General features: G+C 38.5%; 1 long non-coding RNA gene across 2 annotated transcripts in view; it reads right to left on the bottom strand.

Annotated features, from left to right (window-relative positions):
- Nucleotides 1–22,211, bottom strand: part of LOC135361615 (uncharacterized) — a 120,849-nt gene extending 98,638 nt beyond the window's left edge. The window contains exons 1-3 of one of the 2 annotated variants that reach the window (XR_010405174.1): nucleotides 22,141–22,211; nucleotides 12,386–12,527; nucleotides 10,400–10,465 (exon numbers count right to left, since the gene is read on the bottom strand). This is a non-coding gene — a long non-coding RNA (uncharacterized LOC135361615). Of the gene's footprint in view, nucleotides 1–10,293; nucleotides 10,466–12,385; nucleotides 12,528–22,140 lie in introns of those variants that run through there. The other variant, XR_010405173.1, reaches the window with a different exon arrangement.
- Between the last annotated feature and the right edge of the window lie 991 nt (nucleotides 22,212–23,202).

The raw sequence follows: 23,202 nt of genomic DNA, 5'->3' as shown, positions 1-23,202 counted from the left end.
GATTCCAAAGCCAAAGACCCCACTAAAAAGGAGTCTTACAGGCCAATATCCCTGATGAACATGGATGCAAAAATTCTCAACAAAATACTAGTAAGTTGAATCCAACAGTACATTCAAAGAATCATTCACCATGATCAAGTGGGATTTATTCCTGGGATTCAAGGGTGGTTCAATATTCACAAATCAATCGACATGATATACCACATTAATAAAAGAGAGGATAAGAACCATGTGATCCACTCAATAGATGAGGAAAAAGCATTTGACAAAATACAGCACCCCTTCTTGATAAAAACCCTCAACAAAGTAGGGATAGAGGAAATATGCCTCAACATCATAAAGGCCATATACTCAATGAGGAATATTTTAATAAAATATTATTTTGTTTATTATTATTATTCTCAATAGGGAAAAACTGAAAACTTCTCCTCTACAGTCAGGAACAAGACAGGAATGTCCTCTCTCACCACTGTTACTTAACATAGTACTGGAAGTCCTAACCTCAACAGACAAAAACAACAACAAAAATTAAAAGGCATCCAAATCAGCAAGCAAGAAGCCAAACTTTCACTATTTGCAGACAACATGATACTCTCTGTAGAAAACCCAAAAGATTCCACCAGTACTCCACGAATTCAGTAATGTCACAGGATACAAAATCAGCGTACAGAAATCTGTTACATTTCTATACACCAATAATGAAGCAGCAGAGAATTCAAGGAATTGATCCCATTCACAATTGCACCAAGAAACATAAGATACCTGAGAACAAATCTAACCAAAGAGGTAAAAGATCTGTACTCTGAAAACTATAGAACACTTGTGAAAGAAATTGAAGAGAACACAAAGAAATGGGAAAACATTCCATGCTCATCGGTTGGAAGAACACACATTGTTAAAATGTCTATACTACCCAAAGCAATTTACACATTTCATGCAATCCCTATCAAAATACCACCAGCATTTTTCATAGAGCTAGAACAAACAATCTTAAATTGTGTATGAACCCAAAAAAGACCCCGAATAGCCAAAGCAACCTTGAAAAAGAAAAGCATAGTTGGTAGCATCACAATTCTGAACTTCAAGCTCTATTACAAAGCTGTAGTCATCTAGACAGTGTGGTACTGAAACAAAAACAGACCCATAGATCAATGGAACAGAATACAGAACCCAGAAATGAACCCACAACTATACTGTCAACTAATCTTCAACAAAGCAGCAAATAATATCCAATGGAAAAAGAGTCTCTTCAACAAATGGTGTTGGGAAAATTGGACAGCAACATGCAGAAGAATGAAACTGGACCACTTTCTTATACCATAGACAAAAATAAATTCAAAATGGATGAAAGACCTAAACGTGAGACAGGAAACCATCAAAATCCTAGAGGAGAACACAGGCACTAACCTCTTTGACATCACCCATAGCAACTTCCTACTAGATATGTCTCCTGAGGCAAGGGAAAGGAGAGCAAAAATGAACTACTGGGACTTCATCAAGATAAAAAGTTTCTGTACAGTGACAGAAACAATCAACAAAACTAAAAGCCTTTGGAATGGGAGAAGATATTTGCAAATGACATATCTGATAAAGGGTTAAGATCCAAAATCTACAAAGAACTTACCAAATTCAACACCCCCAAAATAAATAATCTGTTTAAGAAATAGGCAGAAGATGTGAATAGACATTTTTCCAAAGAAGACATCCAGATGGCTGACAGACACATGAAAAGATGCTCAACATAACACATCATCAGGGAAATACAAATCAAAACTAGAGTGAGATATCACCTCCCACCTGTCAGAATGGCTAAAATTAACAACACAGGAAACAACAGGTGTTGGTGAGGATGTAGAGAAAGGAGAACCTTCTTGCACTGTTGGTGGGAATGCAAACTGGTGCAGCCACTCTGGAAAACAGTATAGAGGTTCCTCAAAAAGTTAAAAATAGAGCTACCCTATGAACCAGAAATTATACTACTAGGCATTTACCCAAAGGATACAAAAATATTGATTCAAAAGGGCACATGCACCCCAATGTTTATAGCAGCATTATCAACAATAGGCAAATTTTGGAAAGAGTCCAGATGTCAATTGACTGATGATGAACGGATAAAGAAGATGTGGTGTGATATATATATATATAATGGAATATTACTCAGCCACAAAAAAAGGAATCTTGCCATTTGAAACAATGTGGATGGAGCTAGAGTGTATTATGTTAAGCGAAATAAATCAGTCAGAGAAAGACAAATACCATATGATTTCACTCATATGTGGAATTTAAGAAACAAAACATATGAACATAGGGGAAAGAAAAAAAAAGGGGGGGCAAACCGTAAGAGACTCTTAACTATAGAGAACAAACTTGAGGGTTGCTGGAGGGGAGGTAGGCAGGGGATGGGCTAAATGGGTGATGGGCATTAAGTTGGGCACTCGCTGTGATGAGCACTGGGTGTTGTATGGAAGTGATGAATCATAAAATTATACTCCTGAAACTAATATTACACTATATGTTAACTAGTTAGAATTTAAATAAAAACTTGAAACATTAAAAAAGAGAAAGAAGTAGATTGCTGCTCTAACAGATACCTAAAAATGTCACAGCAGCTTTGGCAATAGGTGATAAAGGGAGGCTGGAAGAGTTTGGAGGCACCTGATAGAAAAAGCCCTAACTTCCCATGAATGAACCTTTAATGGCCATTCTGTTGATGGCTCAGAATGAAAAGAAGAGAGGTGCAGGGAAAGTCTGCATCCTCTTAGACAATACCAAAGTAATTCTGAGCAGAATGATTGTGGAAATTGGGTGGTAAAGGCCATTCTGATGAGGTCTCAAAGGGAAATGAGGAACATGATGGTCGGACAGTGTCAACATGATGGTCGGACAGTGTCGACAAGATGATCTTTTTTACAAACTGTTAAAGAACTTGACTGAATTGCATTCATATTTGTGTGTTTTGTGGAAGGCAGGACCTTACAGAAATAAAACTGGATATTTAATTAAGGAAGAAAAAGAGGTTTCAAGTAAAAGGATAGCAAAAATATACATCATTCAATTTCTAAGTAAGAGAAAGCTGATCGGATAAGACAGACTTAGTGTCCGGTAAAATAGACATTAAACATTATTAAAAATGAAAGGTCACTTTATGAGGATAAACTGTTCAATTCACCAGTAAGTTATAACAGTTGTAAATCTGTAATCACCTAATAACACAGTTTCAAATTACATGAAGCAAAAATTAATAGACATTCACAAATTTGCCATCATACTAGATTTTTAAGTACCTATGTGGTTAATGGTGTCTGCAGAAAAAAATAAGGGAAGTTACTGAAGATGTAAGTCACTAATAAACTTTACCTAACTGACCTACACCCAACTGCAGATTGTACATCTGCAGTTTTAAGCATGCACAAGAACATTTATAAAAATTGACACATTCTGAGCCATAAAGCAAGTCTCAAAAATCGTTAAAAGGAGTAAAATCATTCAGAACATGTTCTCTGACCACAGTGAAATTAAACTAGAAATGAGTAAAAAAATCCTAACTAGCCATGTAGAATTAAGGAGCTGGATATGCAAGCCTGAATTTGAGATTAAAAAATCTGGGAATCATAGAGTTTTTTAGTGGCAAAACTTGGAATTAAACCTGACTCTCCTTCACAACCATTTAGGGGGATGACTCCATATAAAGTCTTTTCTGTCCAAAACATTTCTTTCTGCATTGAGAATATATACAATTCATAAAAATAATACTTTAATGGTCTAATACTGGATTATTGTATAAGCAGAGAATTCAAACATCTCTCCCACTTAGAGGTGATTCATGTTCTAACACTTTATGGTTGTAGGTTGTAATTTCATAGTCTCTTAAAATAAGACTTATGCAAATAAGATATGTTAATGGAAGCTTATCCAAGATTTGGTTCGGATAACCCAGGGCCAAGGCCTTATATAGACTTCAAGAGATCTTAAAAAAAAAAAAAAAAGCAGATGCAGAATCTGGAGTCTTGTAAAATATTCCAGACAGTCCTCCTGACTTTTAGTAGGCAAAATTTCACATCAGCCTTTTAATCAAATAAAGCACTCATTTCCTCTGACATTAGATACAGTCTGGATTTTGTTTTTCATGCTGATATTTTATATAGTTATGAAGCCTGTTTTTGAAGAATTAATTTTCCTCACATTTAAACATATTTCCCTGTTAGATGTAGAACGTAACCAGCCACCCATTTCTTGTGCCACGAAACTCCTTCTGAATGTCTGTTTATTGTATTAAGTGACTAATGCATTTAAAGCTCTTTCCCAAAGTTACCAGGTTTGGACTCTAAGGATTGTACACTAGCCCTAGATGGTCTTGACAAATATAAACAGTGTGAAGAAACAAAATTCAACTGAGTTAAAGATCTAATTGGCTTTATTCAATGATTCATGAGTCAGGCAGCATCCCATCTAGTAAGTGGAGAGATGCTCTGAGGAGATGTACAAAATGGAAAGATGTCATAGGAAGGAGGGTGGGGCAGGAAGTTATTAGTAAAAGGAAAAAAAAGAATGTTTCAGTCCAAGATCTCTTCTTTTTGGGAGGAAGGGAAGGGTAGGGTTTTATCATGCATCACTAGTGCTCATCAGGACATTTCATATTGAATGTTAAAAAGTCACATTCCTGGGGGCACCTGGGTGGCTCAGTCAGTTAAGTGTCTGCCTTCGGCTCAGGTCATGATCCCAGAGTCCTGGGATCAAGCCCCACATTGGGCTCCCTGCTTGATGGGAAGCCCTCTCCCTCTGCCTGCTGCTTCCCTTGTTTGTGCGCTCTCTCTCTCTCTCTATTAAATAAATAAAAATCTTTATTTAAAAAAAAGATCACATTCCTGGGAAAGGTTGAAACTGTAATTAAGTCTTGGTTTGTTGTCTTTGGGAGCAAATGACTCAATTTTAGGCTTCTTTTTTAACAACTGTAAGCAAATCCCCAATGAGACACTAAAAGAAGGTAGGCTCATTCTTGTTTCTAAAGGTATTTATACGGGGGGGAAGGGCATGGGGAGAAACTACTGGAAGACAGTTTCCTTCATGTAGTCTAATGAAAGTGTCATCCAGAGAAACTCTTATATTTGGTGAAGCAAATTAAGAATATCTGCATATCTGGAAAGATCTGGGAGAGGCAGTATGCACAGTGGGTAGAGAATGGGCTTTGCATCTATGTGGATTGAGGAATCTCTGAGTCCTTATTCTCCCAGGCACTAGCTGTGTGACATGGCAAAGTTACTTAAGGGCCTCGCATCTTAGTTTCTTTACTGGTGAAAATAAAGACGCTACTCACTGCATAGTTTTGAGGATTAAATGGCAGAATGCATAGCAAGCATTTGATAAATATCATCTTAGAGGTGAGTTTATCGGAATTTTTTTTCTATTAGCAAAGTAATACATTTTTGTAGCAAAAATTCAAATACAGAAATATACAAAAACATATTTAAAAAATGCAATAGCTGCCTCACTTCCTTCTAACTTCACCTACAGAGTCTAGTGGTAACCACTATTAACAATTTGATTTGTATTTGACCTTCTAAAAGTTTCACTTCTTATTCTTAGGGTTGGAGATGCCTAATCAGCACACATTTTTTATTCTGCTTACTTCTTCTTTCACTTTTTGGTATTTGGGGTTTGCTCTTCAAACCTGAACTTTAAAAATTAACACACTTATATCTACATTGTCCTTTGCTTGGCTGAAAAGACCATCTCCCTGGCATCCCAAAATGCAATACTGGAGAGCACTATTCTGTATGGAGTAGCACTCCATCAGATGTCCTGCTAAAGACTAAGTCCCCCAGGCATCTAGGTATCACTTGTGGTTAGTAGTGCTTGATGAGTATGACTGTGGGTGTGAATGTTATCAGCTGAGAATGTTTTAACTGCACGTAACAGGTAATCTAACAATAGCTGAAACACATAGGATTTTATTTTACTTAAGTGACCAGAAGTCTGCAGATATAGAAACTCCATGATAGTGTCAATTGCTCTAGTTCTTTCTGCTTTGCCATCCATAATGTAATGGCTTGTTTGCTCTTGACTGCGAGATGCTTGCTGGAGATCAAGCATCTAGCATTGTATTCGAGGCAGGAAAAAAGGAGGGAGAGTGGTGCCAGACAGGTCTTTCTCTACGTTATATGGAAAACAAAGGCTTAATAAGAAGTTCCCTAGGAGACTTCGCTTGTTTGTCATGAGTGGGCCACACAACAATTCCTACCTGCAGAAGAGCTGGGAAGCAAGTCTTATACTTGGTTTTTCAATCTGTACAGTGGGAAACAGCAATGAAAAATGGTATAACCAATCCATAGCCTCTGGGACATGAGAGACAGTGGGAGATAAGGAGGTGGGCTATGACTATCCTGCTTTGTTCTTGTTGGTGCTGTTATGAAGACATGCCCATCATAGCAGTAAAGATGACCCATAAACTCACCATTCAGAAACTCCATGCCAAGAGAATACTGGGTACACCCAATTGTTATAGCTTTTAATGACGATCTCCTTTGGTTCATACATTGAACCTACTTGCCAGGGTCCAAATATGCCCTTGGCTGGGTTGATGAAGTTCTATCATCTGCCATCTGTTGACCCAGGATCCTTGTTGTTCTTCTCTATCAGCTCAGTTCCAAATTCAGCTACCAATTCTAGTACTTTTCTACCCTCAAGGTTTATTTTGGGTACCCTTCCTTCCCTGTCCCTGAGTATTGTTCATGGACAGTCTGGCCCACTGGGAAGGTCTTTCTAAGTCCAGGGATCCTTATGCAAATAAGTTCACTCCTTCTTGGAATTTTGCATTCCAAAGGGGAATGGTCTCCACACGTCCTTTTTTTATAGGCTGAGGAACTTGGCTTATGTTTGCTTTACACATAAGAATGATTTGAATGACTAAAGAACAAGGAATATCATCCAAGGTGATTCTCTATATTGCCTACTTGTTTACCAGCTAGATGGAGCTCACCTTCACTTACCTGGAAAAAAAAAAAAAAAAAAACTAGCCATACCAAACAATTAGAAAATGTGCACTAATTGCAATACCTGCAAGTGGCAAAATTGATTTTCTGAAGTTTCATGTAACACATCTTCAGATCACATCACTTATTCATTACAGAACCTTCCTTCAACTGACAAACATCTGTGGTACTCACTAGGTACCAGACCCTGAGGTAAGTGCTATGGATACAGAGTCAAATTAGGCACAGTCCACTACTTGGACCTTAGCAGTTATGGTGTGGGAGAGATGTGGAAATCATTTTTACCTGTTATTTTGGGTGCTAGGGCAGAGGGGTGCCGAGGATGGTAGGGAATCCCAGAGTAGGGGCAGCTAAATCAGGCTAGGGGCCAGAAAACTTTCTAGGAGAGAGGATCCTTGAGCTGAATTTTGAAGTATGAGTAGAATTTGCTAAAGGATTTTCCAGGGAGAGGATGGGTGATGACAGTGTGCTCATGGAATTGTTTCTGCACACACCAGATCATTTCTGCACCTGCCACTTCTTCATATAACCAATACATGCAGAAACAACAAGAGGAGTTCCATACAAAATGAAGGGTATTTGGAGAAAGGAAGTCTAGGGGACCAGAGAGGAACAGGAGCCAGATATTGTAAAATACTGAATTAATGAGCTTGAAGTCTGGATTGTAGATTATGAATTTAGCTTACAAGCTTATTAGATGGTCCCCCGCCAAGAGTGAAAAAATGAACCTCAAATGTTTCTATTTTCTTGAAAGAGGAAAATTAAACACCTATGATAGATTGAATGTAAAGCCCATGGTCTTCCCAAAATGATAATTACAATTATTTTAGAGTAATAGTCCCTTTATACCAGCCTGTCTGCTTGCATCAGCTTAAGTAGATTAAACCCTCTGGGGACTTAAAAGTTGTAGATGAATGTTTTATTGTGGAAATTATAATGAATTAGAAACTCTCCAAAGCTGAAGTCATTTCCTGCAGTGTTTTTTCCAAGCTATTAGAGTACCATTTATTTCCTTGCAATGTAAAATGCACAAAATGGGGACTGAGTTAGTAAACCTCCCTTAGCATCTCAATTATTATAGTTCCAGGAAACAAGTTAGGTATGGGAAGAATAGAGACCAATATTTGCACATCAATTGTCTTTCTTTAGTTTGGCTTCAAAGTGTTCCAATGTTTCTCTGGTTTCCTACAATACCAGGACTTTGTTTTTGTCTTTTCAAAAAAAGATTTATTTATTTGAGAGAGAGGATGCTAGAGAGAGAGAGAGAGCACACTCGCCAGGGGAAAGGCAGAGGGAGAGAGAGAATCTCAAGCAGACTCTGTGCTGAGTGGGGAGCCTGACTTGGAGCTTGATTCCAGGACCCTGAAATCATGACCTGAGCTAAAACCAAGAGTTGAGACTCAACCCACTGAGCCCCCCAGACACCCCAACACTGGGACTTTGAGAAGCAAATTCCCACAATGAAGTCAATGTAATTCAGGAAGTCAGAAAGGAGGGAATTTATTTACAGATGTTTTTTATTTTAAAGTACAGTAAAAACATTTTGTCTATTGGTCTAAAATGCCTTTATGTGTTTTTAAAATTGTGTTCTGGTATACCCTCAGATTTTATACTACAAGCATTTCAGGTCATTAGTATTAATAATGTTTGTTTCTCATCCTCTGTGTATGTGGCTGCAGGAATGATTGACAATGAACTTATTCTACTCCAAATTCCACAAGAATATTGACTCATAATACCTTGAATTATATTCAGTTTTCCAATTTATAATGCTCTTCCCATACATTGTCTTGTTTAACCTTCATGATATCACTATAAATGAGACCTGGCATTTTGCAGGCTAAGGAAGTAATTCAGAGATTTTGGCCACTAGATCCCAAAAATTAAGTCTTCATTTGCATCATCTAGGACAGCATTTCATAAAATAGATTCCTGTGCTTCACTCTCTCCACTAAGTCTCCAAGATGCCACTTTAAAAGTCAAAAGACTGCCCAGATGGTGTGGATAGTAAACCCAACCGGCAACCCTGATTAAGGGGATTTTCCAAGACCTCTTAAGGGATAAAACCAGAACTCAAACTAGAGATGCTGACTGTAAGTCAAAGGTATTTCCCATAGATCACTGATGATGGGGAAAGAGGATAGGTCATGTTGTTAGTATGGATATGAGTGTAAACTGTTTCTATCCATGAAAAACAAGAAATGTGGTTAAAGGAGACAAAGGAAATGGTAGGATTGCTCTTTGTATCTTTTCAGAAGCCAAGGTGGAAAAAAATCCATAAGTTGGAAAGTTGAAGACAAATAACTGCTTTTCTAAAATAATTTGCCTTTCTTAAAAAAAAAAAAAGTAAATGCAAAACCCGCAAACTATATGATTGTTTTCTCCTGGGCCCACAGAAATCCTCTCAAATGCAATTTTTATAAACATATAAGATATTGTGTCTAACACTGAGAACATAACTAAGAGAAAAGAGAGTTGCCATCAAACTGAAGTAAATTCCCAGGTATATAGGGAAAAGATACTGCATATTTTAGAAAAGGAGTTATACTCAAGCCCTAGGAAGGAAGATCTGAGTGATAGGTATTTTCATTTAGTATTACAAGTAATGAAACGAAGGCTCCAAGAAGGATGTTGCCTAAGATGTTTGGTGAATACGTGGGAGAAAGGAATGTGAAACTGTAAATTCAAGTTTTCTATCAAGCTAGGACCGTAATACATGGCAGCATAAAGAAGAACCCACAAAAGAAAGAAAGTAAGCTCTAGGAGACTGAAGGAAGGCCTAGGTAATGCATTCTGTGAGGTTGATGGAATGTAACATTGCTTTACCATGTTTATCACCGAAGAACACCACTGAGCTATGATCATGAAATTTCTTCTTGGACATTTCACATTGGAACCTTCCAAATTCTTATTCAGAAGTCAATAAAAAAAATCCTTAGGCAGTATTAAAAAAAAAAAAACAGAGTTGATGGAGGATACATCTTAGATAATTTATGCTGCTACATATCCCCTGTTGAGAATTTTTGTTTTGGATAATGCCATCTTAAGTAGTATACTGCAAGCACCTTTGGCTCAGGTCATGATCCTGGGGTCCTGGGATTGAGCCCTGCGACAGGCTCCCTGCTCAGCAGGGAGTCTGATTCTCCCTCTGCCCCTCCCCCTGCTCATGCTTGCATGCTCTCTCTCTCTCCTCTCTCTCCTCTCTCTCTCTCTGAAATAAATAAAATCTTAAAAAAAAGATTTAAAAAAAAGTAAATGCAAACCTGATAAACTATAGTTTATTCTTTACTAAGCCTCTAGAAATAACCTCAAATGCAATTTTTATAAACATATAAGATGTGTCTAACATTGAGAACATAACATGTATAAAATACATTTGTTCATAATGAAACCCATAAAACAATACTTACCATGCAGTAATTTCTTTGTTTTCCTTGTTTTACTCTTCCTTCTCATAGACTCTTGACAATGCCTGTCTGTAATTAAATTCAGTATTGGTGGGAAAGAATTTCAGAGTTATTTCTAGTAATTCCCTTGTTCCCTTAATGGACTGGTATCAGATTTTTTTTTTCAATGTGTAGCTGACTTTATTTTGTTAACACTTGCTCTAATCTTAACTTCACAAATGGAGGCTTTCCATCCCCACTAACACAACAGGGAATCTGAGAGTTCAGATCTGTCCACTGCTATTGTTCCCCTTGGGAATGGCCTTTAGCTTGTCGTCTAAAGGCCAGAGAAAATAATTTTTATGGCTCTCAAGTGTCTTTAAAACAGAGCCTTCTTTTCCTTTGAGAATATATTTCAACTCACATTTTTTATTTTCTAAATGAATAATCCTATGGGTAAATGCCCGTTTGTATATCTGTATGACAGGCAGTTGAACAGACAAAACTTTTAGTTAATGAAACCATTTTGGGCACCTGGGTGGCTCAGTCATTAAGCGTCTGCCTTCAGCTCAGGTCACGATCCCAGGGTCCTGGGATTGAGTCCCACATCGGGCTCCCTGCTCCGCAGGAAGCCTGCTTCTCCCTCTCCCACTCCCCCTGCTTGTGTTCCCTCTCTCTCGCTGTCTCTCTCTAATAAATAAATAAAATCTTTAAAAAAAAAAAAAGAAACCATTTTGTCCCTTACTTTTGTTTAGACAATTAAAAATTGCTTTCTTTTTTCTATTTTTATTAACATAATGTATTATTTGTTTCAGGGGTACAGGTCTATGATTCAACAGTCTTACACAATTTACAATGCTCACCATAGCACATACCCTCCCCAGTGTCCATCACCCAGCCGCCCCATCCCTCCCACCCCCCCACCACTCCAGCAACCCTCAGTTTGTTTCCTGAGATTAAGTCTTTTATGGTTTGTCTCCCTCTGTGATTTCATCTTGTTTCATTTTTCCCTCCCTTCCCCTATGATCCTCTGCCTTGTTTCTCAAATTCTTCATATCAGTGAGATCATATGATAACTGTGTTTCTCTGATTGACTTATTTAAGAATTGCTTTCTAAATAAAAACTCCCCCACAAATCCTTGTGTTATATTTTTGGATTTTCAAATCTTGCTATCTTTTAGAGAAAAGCATAGTCTCAATAAACAATAAAAAATATATATATTAACATAAATTCTATGTATGTTGATGTAATTTCAGACCTTGGCTCTATAAGCCTATTTATGTCAATCTGTGTGTGTGTGTGTGTATAATTGGTACAAATTGACTTAAACTATTTTAAGAGAAAAAAATACCCTTGTATTTTACTTTTATTGTATGAAATTTAACACATGAACATGGTTTGTTCTGTTTTTGTGGTTTAACTTTTGTTTTGTCATTACTGCTCTCTAATTGTTACCAAAAAGAATTTTTACAATTATTTATAACATTGGGAACCTAGTTTCATCTTTGGTTTAATGTTCTCAAATTCTTTGATTCTGAATACAAAGAGAAATTCCAGAACATTTAAGAGTGTTGAAGGAAGAGTAATTAAAACAGTAATCTGAACCCAGAACCATAATCTACCTACATATGTGTATGGCATACTACAGAATGACTGCTGAATTCCTGGTAGTGGTGGTTGTGGTAGAGGGCATATACTTGCTTAAACAGACCTCCTTTCCATAAATATTGTCTATCTAAAGAGGGCTTCTTTATTTGGGGTCCATGATATATGTAGGCAGAATGGAGTGTACATATGCATATATGCATTTTTCTGGTGGTTAGAGTTATAGACTTTCAAAGGGTTTCATAACCCAAAAAAGGCAAAAACAAACAAACAAACAAAAAAACCTATTAGACTAAAAACTTACCAGATGACTGTATCCAATGACCTAAATATTTCAGACTTTCTGAATATCACTTATGTATTAGGGTTCTCCAGAGAAATAGAACCAATAAAAATGGACTCACATGGTTATGGAGGCCAAGAAATCCCTTGATCTGCAGTCTGGAGAACCAGGACAGCTGTTCAAGTCTGAAGGTCTGAGAACAGGGGCCTAAAATGTGAGTCCCAGTCGGAGTCCAAAAGTCAGAGAACCAGGAGCACCAATGCCTGAGGTCAGGAGAAGATGGATGTCTCAGTTCAAGGACCTTTTTGTTCTATTCAGGCCCTCCACAGATTGGATCATGCCCACCCACATTGGGGAGGGTCATCTGCTTTACTCAGTTCAGCAATTCAGATGCTAATCTCTTCTGGAAAAACCGTCACAGACATTTCCAGAAATAGTTTTTTACCAGCTATCTGGGCATCCCTTAGCCCAGTCAAGTTGACACATAAAATTAACCATCACAACTTAATAGCCTGAAACATAAACTTATCATGACTTTTCCACCTCTTAAGACCCAGATGCCAGTCAATAAACTGCAGAAATTTTATCACATGAATGGTACAGGCATATGATCAAAGCAGAGAAAGTAGATCATAGTTTCATTTTATGAAAATGATGTATCCTAAAGACCTTGCAAAACTCAAAATTTGCATATTTCACATTGAATTGCTCTCACAGGACCGACAAAGATATTTACAAGCTGAAGTGGTCAAGTCATATGCCACTAACATAAAACAGTTGGTAATTCATTCATCCTTCCTCCAACTTAAAATCAGAATTCTTCAAAGTTAAAAAAATTGATTTACATTATTCCTAATTTTGTGCTGAAAACAGAACTTTATTGATAATTGAAATTCAGCTTTTTCAAGTTAACACAAGGTAAATTTGCATACATTTCCATTAGGTATGGTACACTCTATACAGTAAACTGAAATTTCACCCCTTCTAATTATTAGGATGCTCAAATTTTTAACTCAATTTATCTCTTGCAAGATATCATTCACAAATAATTTTACACAATTGATAGAACAACTAACACCATTGTTGGTACAATCATTGTAATTAATGGCTCAACTAATCTGTAAAGGGAATAAATTTCTCTCCATTCTTCAGTGGTTATCCATGTTGTGTTGCTTTCATATCCTGTAGCAGGCTGACAACTAAGGAAACCCAAAAGGAAGGAGAAATTGAACCAAATGAAACACCGGTTAAGAGGAGGGTTGGTTTTCATAATGTATGCATGTATGTATGTATGTGTTTCATTTTCATTTTGATTCAGTGCTCTGTGGAAAATTTAATTGACATTTGAAGATGGTTTGAGGTACAGCAACTTCTGATTTTTGACTCATCATTTCCAATCCCTAACTCGAAAGGAGGACAGTATAAATTCCCCCTTAGTTTGTCTACTACACATCAGTCACAATTTGTGTTAAGTAAAATCCTTCAGGGGTTAAACAAAAAAAATTAGATGGAATAAGTCTTTTCTTTTTTCATTTTAGAAATTTGAATTTTAAGGATACTATGACTTACTGTGAACCAAAATTTTGGCTTTTAGGTTGTTTTGGTCTTGATTTGCAAAGCTTCTTTATATAACAAATAATTAACCAAAGTGGCATGTTTGGCTTTCACGTTACAAGTAACATCAACTCTCCTGATTGTCAGAGGTCTCACTCTAAATACACATGGAAAAAGAGTAAGGAAATAGATGTCTAGGTGCCACATGGGAACCAAGTATCAGCAACAGAAGTGGAAGTCATGTAAAAAGCACCACAGACTATATGGGCTACATGACAATCACGAGGTAATTTGAGAACTAGAAGATTTCTACTTCTCAAGATCCAATTCTAGCTTTAGGGAGCCATCAGTCACCCCCTCAATAGCAGAACTTTATGGAGCCCTTGATAACACTTTGCCATTATCACTCCTCAGCTATTCGTATTGTCTCCTCCAAAAAGCCATTCTTAGTCACCTTCCAAGTATCCTTTCAATGTGTTCCCATAGTCTTCTATGCGTCTTGCTGTTGCAACATTTATCATATTGTATTATAATTCTCCTTTTCTTGTCAGGCCCCTCTACTAGATTATGAAGTCATGTTCTGTGCCTTGGTCATCTCTGTGCTCTGATCCCCTGGCTTCTCTGTGTGTTTTTTAGTCTTTGCTCCCCTCACCAGCTACTTTTGATTGAATTTCTTTTTAGGACTCAAACCTTTCTCAAAGGGAGAATTAGGTTTGTTCATTTAGTCACCATCTTCCCTGTGGGGGTACTTTTTTTTTCATGCCAGATTACCTCAAAGGCTGTTGGCATACAAAATGGCTGCCACAAACCAAGGGCTGTGGCCAAACTGAGGAGGGTGGTACCAGCATAGTAACTCACACAGTCCAGCCTGGCAGTGGGTTTCGAGGGAAGGCCTGTTTTGAGACTTGTGCTGTGCAAGAGTTTACAGTCCTAAAACTTGTTAAGTGATTAAATGCATGAATGGCCTGTATTATCATTCAACCACTCATTTCTGGACTACTTTCTTTTAGATTGAAGAGCTAATATTCCTTTGGGGAAGAAGCATGAGCTCAGCTTTCAACAGGCAAGAATTTCATTTCCTTCACTGACATCCCTGGTAACAAAAACCAGTTGTTAGGAAATAGGTCAGAGTTATGCATGAAGCTCCAATCTGCTGCTGTGTCAGCCTCAAATGCTAATAGATCTTAAGTAAGGTTTTAGTTTTTGGCAGTTTTGGTGACTAATTTTTTCTGTATAATTTGTTTTTGAAATAAGACAAATTCATCAAAATTAGGCCAGGTTTCCTCTTTCTTTCTTTCCTTCCTTTCTTCCTTCCTTTCTTTCTTTATGTTGTTAGTCACCATACAGTACATCATTAGTTTTTGATGTAGTGTTCCATGATTCATTGTTTTCGTATAACACCCACTGCTCCATACAGTATGTGCCCTCCTTAATACCCATCACCAGGCTAACCCATCCCCCCAATCCCTTCCCCTCTAAAACCCTCAGTTTATTTCTCAGAGTTCATAGTCTCTCATGGTTCATCTCTCCCTCCGATTTCCCTCCCTTCATTTTTCCCTTCCTTCTCCTAATGTCCTCCATGCTATTCCTTATGTTCTACAAATAAGTGAAACCATATAATTGACTTTCTCTGCTGGACTTATTTCACTTAGCATAATCTCCTCCAGTCCCATCCATGTTGATGTAAAAGTTGGGTATTCATCCTTTCTGATGGCTGAGTAATATTCCATTGTATATATGGACCACATCTTCTTTATCCATTCATCTGTTGAAGGGCATCTTGGCTCTTTCCACAGTTTGGCTATTGCGGACACTGCTGCTATAAACATTGGGGTGCATATGGCCCTTCTTTTCACTACATCTATGTCTTTGGGGTAAATACCCAGGAGTGCAATTGCTGGGTCATAGGGTAGCTCTATTTTTAAATTTTTGAGGAACCTCCACACTGTTTTCCAAAGTGGCTGTACCAACTTACATTCCCACCAACAGTGGAAGAGGGTTCCCCTTTCTCCACAACCTCTCCAACATTTGTTGTTTCTTGCCCTGTCAACTTTTGCCGCTCTAACTTGTGTAAGGTGGTATCTCAATGTGGTTTTGATCTGAATTTCCCTGATGGCTAATGATGATGAACATTTTTTCATGTGTCTGTTAGCCATTTGTAGGTCTTCTTCAGAGAAGTGTCTGTTCATCTCTTCTGCCCACTTTTTGACTTCATTATTTGTTTTTTGGGTGTGGAGTTTGAGAAGTTCTTCATAGATCTTGGATACCAGCTCTTTATCTATAGTGTCATTTGCAAATATCTTCTCCCAATCTGTGGGTTGCCTCTTTGTTTTGTTGACTATTTCCTTTGCTGTGCAGAAGCTTTTTATCTTTATGAAGTCCCAAAAGTTCATTTTTGCTTTTGTTTCACTAGCTTTTGGAGATGTATCTTGAAAGAAGTTGCTGTGGCCCATGTCAAAGAGGTTACTGCCTATGTTCTCCTCTAGGATTTTGATGGATTCCTGTCTCACATTGAGGTCTTTCATCCATTTGGAGTTTATCTTTGTGTATGGGGTTAGAGAATGGTCCAGTTTCATTCTTCTGCACGTGACTATCCAGTTTTCCTAGCACCATTCATTGAAGAGACTGTCTTTTTTCCATTGCATATTTTTTCCTGCTTTGTCGAAGTTTATTTGACCATGGAGTTGAGGGTCCATATCTGGGCTCTCTATTCTGTTCCATTGGTCTATATGTCTGTTTTTGTGCCAGTACCATGCTGTCTTGGTGATCGCTGATTTGTAATATAGCTTGAAATCCAGCAACGTGATGCCCCCAGCTTTGTTTTTCTTTTTCAACATTTCCTTGGTGATTCAGGGTCTTTTCTGATTCCATACAAATTTTAGGATTGTTTGTTCCAGCACTTTGAAAAATGTCATTGGAATTTTGATCAGGATGGCACTGAAGGTATAGATTGCTCTGGGTAGCATAGACATTTTAACAATGTTTATTCTTCCGATCCATGAGCATGGAATGTTTTTGCATCTTTTTGTGTCTTCTTCAATTTCTTTCATGAGTGTTGTGTAGTTCCTACAGTATAGATCCTTTACCTCTTTGGTTAGGTTTATTCCAAGGTATCTTATGGTTTTTGGTGCTATTGTAAATAGAATCGTTTCTCTAATTTCTCTTTCTACACTTGTGTTGTTAGTGTATAAGAAAGCAACTGATTTCTGTGCATTAATTTTGTATCCTGCCACATTACTGAATTGCTGTTATGAGTTCTAGTAATTTGGGGGTGGAGTCGTTTGGATTTTCCACATAAAGTATCATGTCATCTGCGAAAAGAGATAGTTTGACGACTTCTTTGCCAATTTGAATACTTTTATTTCTTTTTGTTGTCTGATTGCTGTTGCTAGGACTTCTAGTACTATGTTGAACAACAGTGGTGAGAGTGGGCACCCTTGACGTGTTCCTGATCTTAAGGGAAAGGCTCTCAGCTTTTCCCCATTGAGGATGATATTTGCTGTGGGTTTTTCATAGATGGATTTTATGAACTTGAGGAATGTTCCCTCTACCTCTATACTCTGAAGAGTTTTAATCAGGAAAGGATGCTGGGTTTTGTCAAATGTTTTTTCTGAATCAATTGAGAGAACCATATGGTTCTTCTCTCTCCTCTTATTAATGTGTTCTATCACATTGACTGATTTGCAAATGTTGAACGACCCTTGCATCCCTGGGATAAATCCCACTTGGTCATGGTGGATGATCCTTTTAATGTATTGTTGGATCCTATTAGCTAGGATTTTGTTGAGGATTTTGGAATCCATATTCATCAGGGATATCGGTCTGAAATTCTCCTTTTTGATGGGGTCTTTGGCTGGTTTGGGGATTAAGGTAATGCTGGCCTCATAGAATGAGTCTGGAAGCTTTCCTTCTGTTTCTATTTTTTGAAACAGCTTCAGGAGTATAGGTATTATTTCTTCTTTGAAAGTTTGGTAAATTGATTCCCTAGGGAATCCATCAGGCCCTGGACTCTTGTTTTTTGGGAGGTTTTTGATCACTGCTTCAATCTCATTACTGGTTATTGGCCTATTCACATTGTCAATTTCTTCCTGTTTCAGTCTTGGGGGTTTATAGGTTCCCAGGAAGGCATCCTTTTCATCCAGGTTGCTCAGTTTATTGGCATATAGTTGTTGATAATAGTTTCTAGTAATTGTTTCTATTTCCTTGGTGTTAGTCATGATCTCTCCCCTTTCATTCATAATTTTATTAATATGGGTCCTTTCTCTTTTCTTTTGATAAGTCTGGTCAGTGGTTTATTGATCTTATTAATTCTTTCAAAGAACCAGCTTCTAGTTTCGTTGATCTGATCTACTGTATTTCTGGTTTCTAATTCATTGATCTAGTGCTCTAATCTTAATTATTTATCTTCTAATATGTGGCTTAGGCATTGTTTGTTGCTTTTTCTCTAATTCTTTAAGGTGTAAAGTTAGTTGGTGAATTTGGGATTTTTCTATTTTTTTGAGTGAGGCTTGGATGGCTATGTATCTCCCCCTTAGGACCGCCTTTGCAGTATCCCATAGGTTTTGGACCGATGTGTTCTCATTCTCACTGGTTTCCATGAATTGTTTTAAGTTCTTCTTTGATTTCTGGTTGAACCAAACATTCTTGAGCAGAGTGGTCTTTAGCTTCCAAGTGTTTGAATTTCTGCCAAATTTTTTCTTGTGATTGAGTTCCAGTTTTAAAGCATTATGGTCTAAGAATATGCAGGGAATAATCTCAATTTTTGGTATCGGTTGAGACCTAATTTGTGACCGAGTATATGGTCTATTCTGGAGAAAGTTCCATGTGCACTCGACAAGAATGAGTATTCTGTTGTTTTAGGGTGGAATGTTCTGTATATATCTACGAGGTCCATCTGGTCCAGTGTGTCATTCAAAGCTCTTGTTTCTTTGTTGATTTTCTGCTTAGACGATCTGTCTATTGCTGTGAGTGGAGTGTTGAGGTCTCCTACAATTAACGTATTGTTATCAATATGACTCTTTATTTTGGTTAACAGTTGGCTTATGTAGATGGCTGCTCCCATGTTTGGGACATAGGTATTTACAATTGTTAGATCTTCTTGTTGGATAGACCCTTTAAGAATGATATAGTGTCCTTCTGTGTCTCTAACTACAGTCTTTAGTTTAAAATCTAATTTGTCTGATATAAGAATTGCTACCCCAGCTTTCTTTTGAGGTCCGCTGGCATGGAAGATGGATGTCCATCCCTTCACTTTCAGCCTGGATGTATCTTTAGGTTCAAAATGAGTCTCTTGTAGACAGCCTATGGGTGGGTCCTGTCTTTTTATCCAAACTGCAACCCTGTGCCGTTTTATGGGAGCATTTAGGCCATTCACGTTGAGAGTGATTATTGAAAGATATGAATTCATTGTCATCATATTGCTTGTGAAGACCTTGTTTTTACAGATTGTCCCTGTAAATTTCTGTTGTATATCACTCTTGGGGTCTTTCTCCTTTTATAGAACCCCCCCTTAATATTTCGTGCAGGGCCGGCTTAATGGTCACATATTCTTTCAGTTTCTGCCGGTCTTGGAAGCTCTTCACCTCTCCATCCATTCTAAATGACAGCCTTGCCAGATAAAGTATTCTTGGCTGCATGTTCTTCTCCTTTAGTACCCTGAATATGACTTGCCAGGCCTTTCTGTCTTCCAGGTGTCTGTGGATAGGTCTGACGTTATTCTGATGTTCCTCCCTCTGTACGTAAGGAATCTCTTCCCCCTAACTGCCCTTAAGATGGTTTCCTTGGTTCTAAGATTTGCGAGTTTTACTATTACATGCCAGGGCGTTGGCCTGTTTTCCTTGATCTTGGGAGGGGTCCTCTCTGCCTCTAGGATACGAATGTTTGTTTCATTCTCCAGATTAGGGAAGTTCTCAGCTACAATTTGCTCAAATATATCTTCTAGTCCTGTCTCTCTCTCCACCCGCTCCTGGATTCCAATAATTCTGACATTGGAATGTTTCATGATGTCACTTATTTCTCTGATTCTATTTTCATGGATTTTGAGTTTTCTCTGGCCTCCTCTTTTCCCTTTTTATCTATTAAATGGTCTTCCAGGTCACTAATTCGTTCTTCTGCCTCGCTTACCCTAGCTGTTAGATTATCTAGATTAGATTGGATCTCATTGATAGCATTTTTAAGTTCTGCCAATTCAGCTTTCATTTCTGCTCTTAGAGACTCTATGTTGCCATTAATCAATCTCTCCATTCTACTACTATCTTCACAATTGCTACCCTGAATTCTATCTCCGACATCTTGGTTATATCTGAATCCATTTGTAAATCTGTGGCAGAGGTTACAGTCTCTGAGTCTTTCTATTTAGGAACCCCTATTTTGGGGGTTCCTCCTAATCATTCTGGTTGAGGGGTGGTTGAGGGAATGTATAGAGTCCAAATTATTGACCACAACCCAAGCAAGATGCACCTGTTTTCTAGGGACCTTAGGCTTGCTGTTCTCTTGTTCTCCCAGCCTGTCTTCTCAGGGAGGGGTCTGCTGCACTGTTATTCAGGCAACCCTGTTTGGGCAGAGTTGCCCTGCCCCCTGTGGTGGGGATGGGCTCAGTGAAAACCGGTTTTTGGGGGCTTTTGTTCTCTGGTGGCTTTCTCTGGTGGCTTTCCGCATCTCTTCCAAGAGAGCAGGAGAGATCATTTCCAGCCCTCTGCCTCAGAGCAAAGAGATCACATCTGTTCTTCAGTGAGCTCTCCAGGCCACACTCTGTTTCTGTCTGTGCTGCTATAAACTGCAGTGTCCTGGGTTCTTTTCCCCTCCACAGCGCTCCCAGTCCTCACCTCCAGGTCGGAGAATGTCTCTGCCCTTTGTGCTTCTAGAACCGCCAGCTGCCCCCAGTTTGCACAAGGGGCTCCACCGCTCCGGGTTTCCATCTGGGGGGCTGCCCTAAAGTCCTTTCCCCACCGCTACTGGTCTGTGAGTCTGTGCCCCATCCTTAGCACGGGAGGCTATCGCTCACCGGCGGTGTAGGATCCCCACGGCCAGTCTCCCCCCCCGGGCATTTATCCTCCAATATCTGTCTGTGGAATCATGTCTCCCCACTTTGTACCTTGAAACCAATTGCCTGGGATATTCTGTTTGTAGAGATCCAGATCTGTCTTACATCTCAGGCTGATTTTGTGGGTGTTCAGTGTGATCTGGTAGATATCCAACTCAATTATGGGGACTGGTTGGAGTAGCGTCCCCTACTCCTCCACCATCTTCCCCCCCACCCCCCCGCCTTTCTGCATATGGTCCTTGCTAGACCTCTAGTTACATCATTCATTTCAAAGAAGCAGTTTTTAAACTCATCCACACTTTAAGATATTTGGTTTTTGTCTCTCATCACCTGGCTCTTCAGAACCTTTCTTATTACTATAGTAGCTAGAAAAATCAGCACAATCTATTTTAGCTATTTGTCAAATTGGCTAGGCTATGACTTTGGCCCAGTTGTTTGGTCAAACACCAACCTACCTATTACTGTGAAGGTCTTTTTAAAGTGTATTAGTAGACATTGAGTAAAGCATATTATCCTCCATAATATGGGTGGGCCTCATATAATCAGTTGAAGGTCTTAAGAGAAAAGACTTGGGTCCCTGAAGGAAGAAGGAAGTTCTGCCTCCAGACTGCCTTTGGACTCAAGCCTACAATGTCAACTCCTGCTGGAATTTCCAGGCTGCTGGCCTGCCCTGCAAACTGTAGACTTGTTAGCCCCCCCATAATTACACAAGTCAATTTCTTAAATCTACCCTCTTTTCTATTCTCTCTCTCTGTGTTTATTACACACACACACGAGCTAGTGAATTAGGATACACCACACACTCACACACACACATCCTATTGGTTCTGTTTCTCTCAAGAATTCTGACTAATACAGCTACAATCAGCCTTATTAATGAAGTGGGATTTTTCATGTCTCCCAGAAATAAAATAGGTCAACGATTCTAAAACAATGGGCCCCATGGAGGGGTCTCAGACTGCCAAAGGGGACAAGTAAAGCACTTCCCTTCCTGAGCTTCAACCAGAGTGACTTGACTTTTATTTATATTTTGGAAGATTGTATAAATGATTCTTCAAAAAACATTCCACTGCTAAAAGTAAAGCTTGAAAATGACAGGGTTATGGTTAGGATGGACCACTTTCTCAAAGTTTACATATTTATGGTATCTGAATGAGTTTAACAAAAAGTTTTAGTGTAATTTTTGACTGATGAGTTGGTAATATCTCAAAATGTGCCACACATATTTTTTGTAGCCTATCAAATATTATCTCTATGATAAGGATTTTCAGGACACATACCTTCCCAATAGCTTGATTCCATCCAGCTCTATAGTTAAATATATGTAAGAAAATGTAACTGACTTTGTTTCCCAAATGCAAGTCCATCTTCTTGAGTGGCCTTTCATTAGAGCAATAATCTCTAAAATCACAAAAGGCAGGGGAAAGTGTATTTGATATCATAAAGAGTCCATGGCACTCTTCTTAACAGTCTTTAAAATTTCCCTTCCCACTATAGTATAAAACCTAGGCCAGTGTTTTTCAAACTGTAGTGTACATTAGAATCAACTGTGGAAACATCAATTGCTGGATCCTACCTCCAAAATTTCTGATTTAGTAGGTCCAGGATAGGACCTGAGCATTTATATGTCCAACAAATTCCCAGGTGATGTTGACACTGCTGGTCCATGGGCCCCACTGTGAACCACTAGTTTAGGCTACTTAGCATTGCACAAATGGATCTTCATAGTTCAGCAACGTGGAATTGCTTACAATGCCCTTGGTGGTCACTATGCTGTTTCCTATTGCCATGCCTGTGTTCACGTTCCACCCCTCCTTGTTCCATGTATTTACCTGGCTAATGACTATTTAACTTTAATGAATCAGTGTCCATCATCCCCCAATGACAGAATCTTCTCTATCATTTAAATTGCCTTCCCAGCTCCTCATTTGAACAGGATAGCCCTCCCCTAATGCTACTACACTGCTCCAGACACATTTCTCTATTGCACTCATCCATTATATAAGAATTGTCTATTTATGTATCTATTTCTTCTGTTGACCTGAATTCCTTGCAACTGAGGAGCATCTTATTCCTTGTATGCACAGAACATTCACACTGGAGGTGCTGGGTAAATTGGGGGAAGAGAGTAGAGGAAGGAGGGGGTGGAAGGTAGTGAAACTTATGCCCTTGATTGCTGGGCCTATCTATTGATACAGAGAGCATGTGGCTCTGGGTTAGGGGAAAGCTTCAGGAGGCCATCAGGCCATAAAAGGATTTTTTTTTAATTAATTTTTTAAAAAGATTTTATTTATTTATTTGACAGAGAGAGACAGTGAGAGAGGGATCACAAGCAGGGGGAG

Source organism: Mirounga angustirostris, unplaced genomic scaffold, assembly GCF_029215605.1.
Source record: "Mirounga angustirostris isolate CCGP_5_RB_7025 unplaced genomic scaffold, mMirAng1.0.hap1 SCAF_9, whole genome shotgun sequence".
Taxonomy (NCBI): Eukaryota; Metazoa; Chordata; class Mammalia; order Carnivora; family Phocidae; genus Mirounga; species Mirounga angustirostris.
The sequence above is the reverse complement of the archived record's forward strand: the minus strand, read 5'-3'. Positions and strand labels throughout refer to the sequence as shown.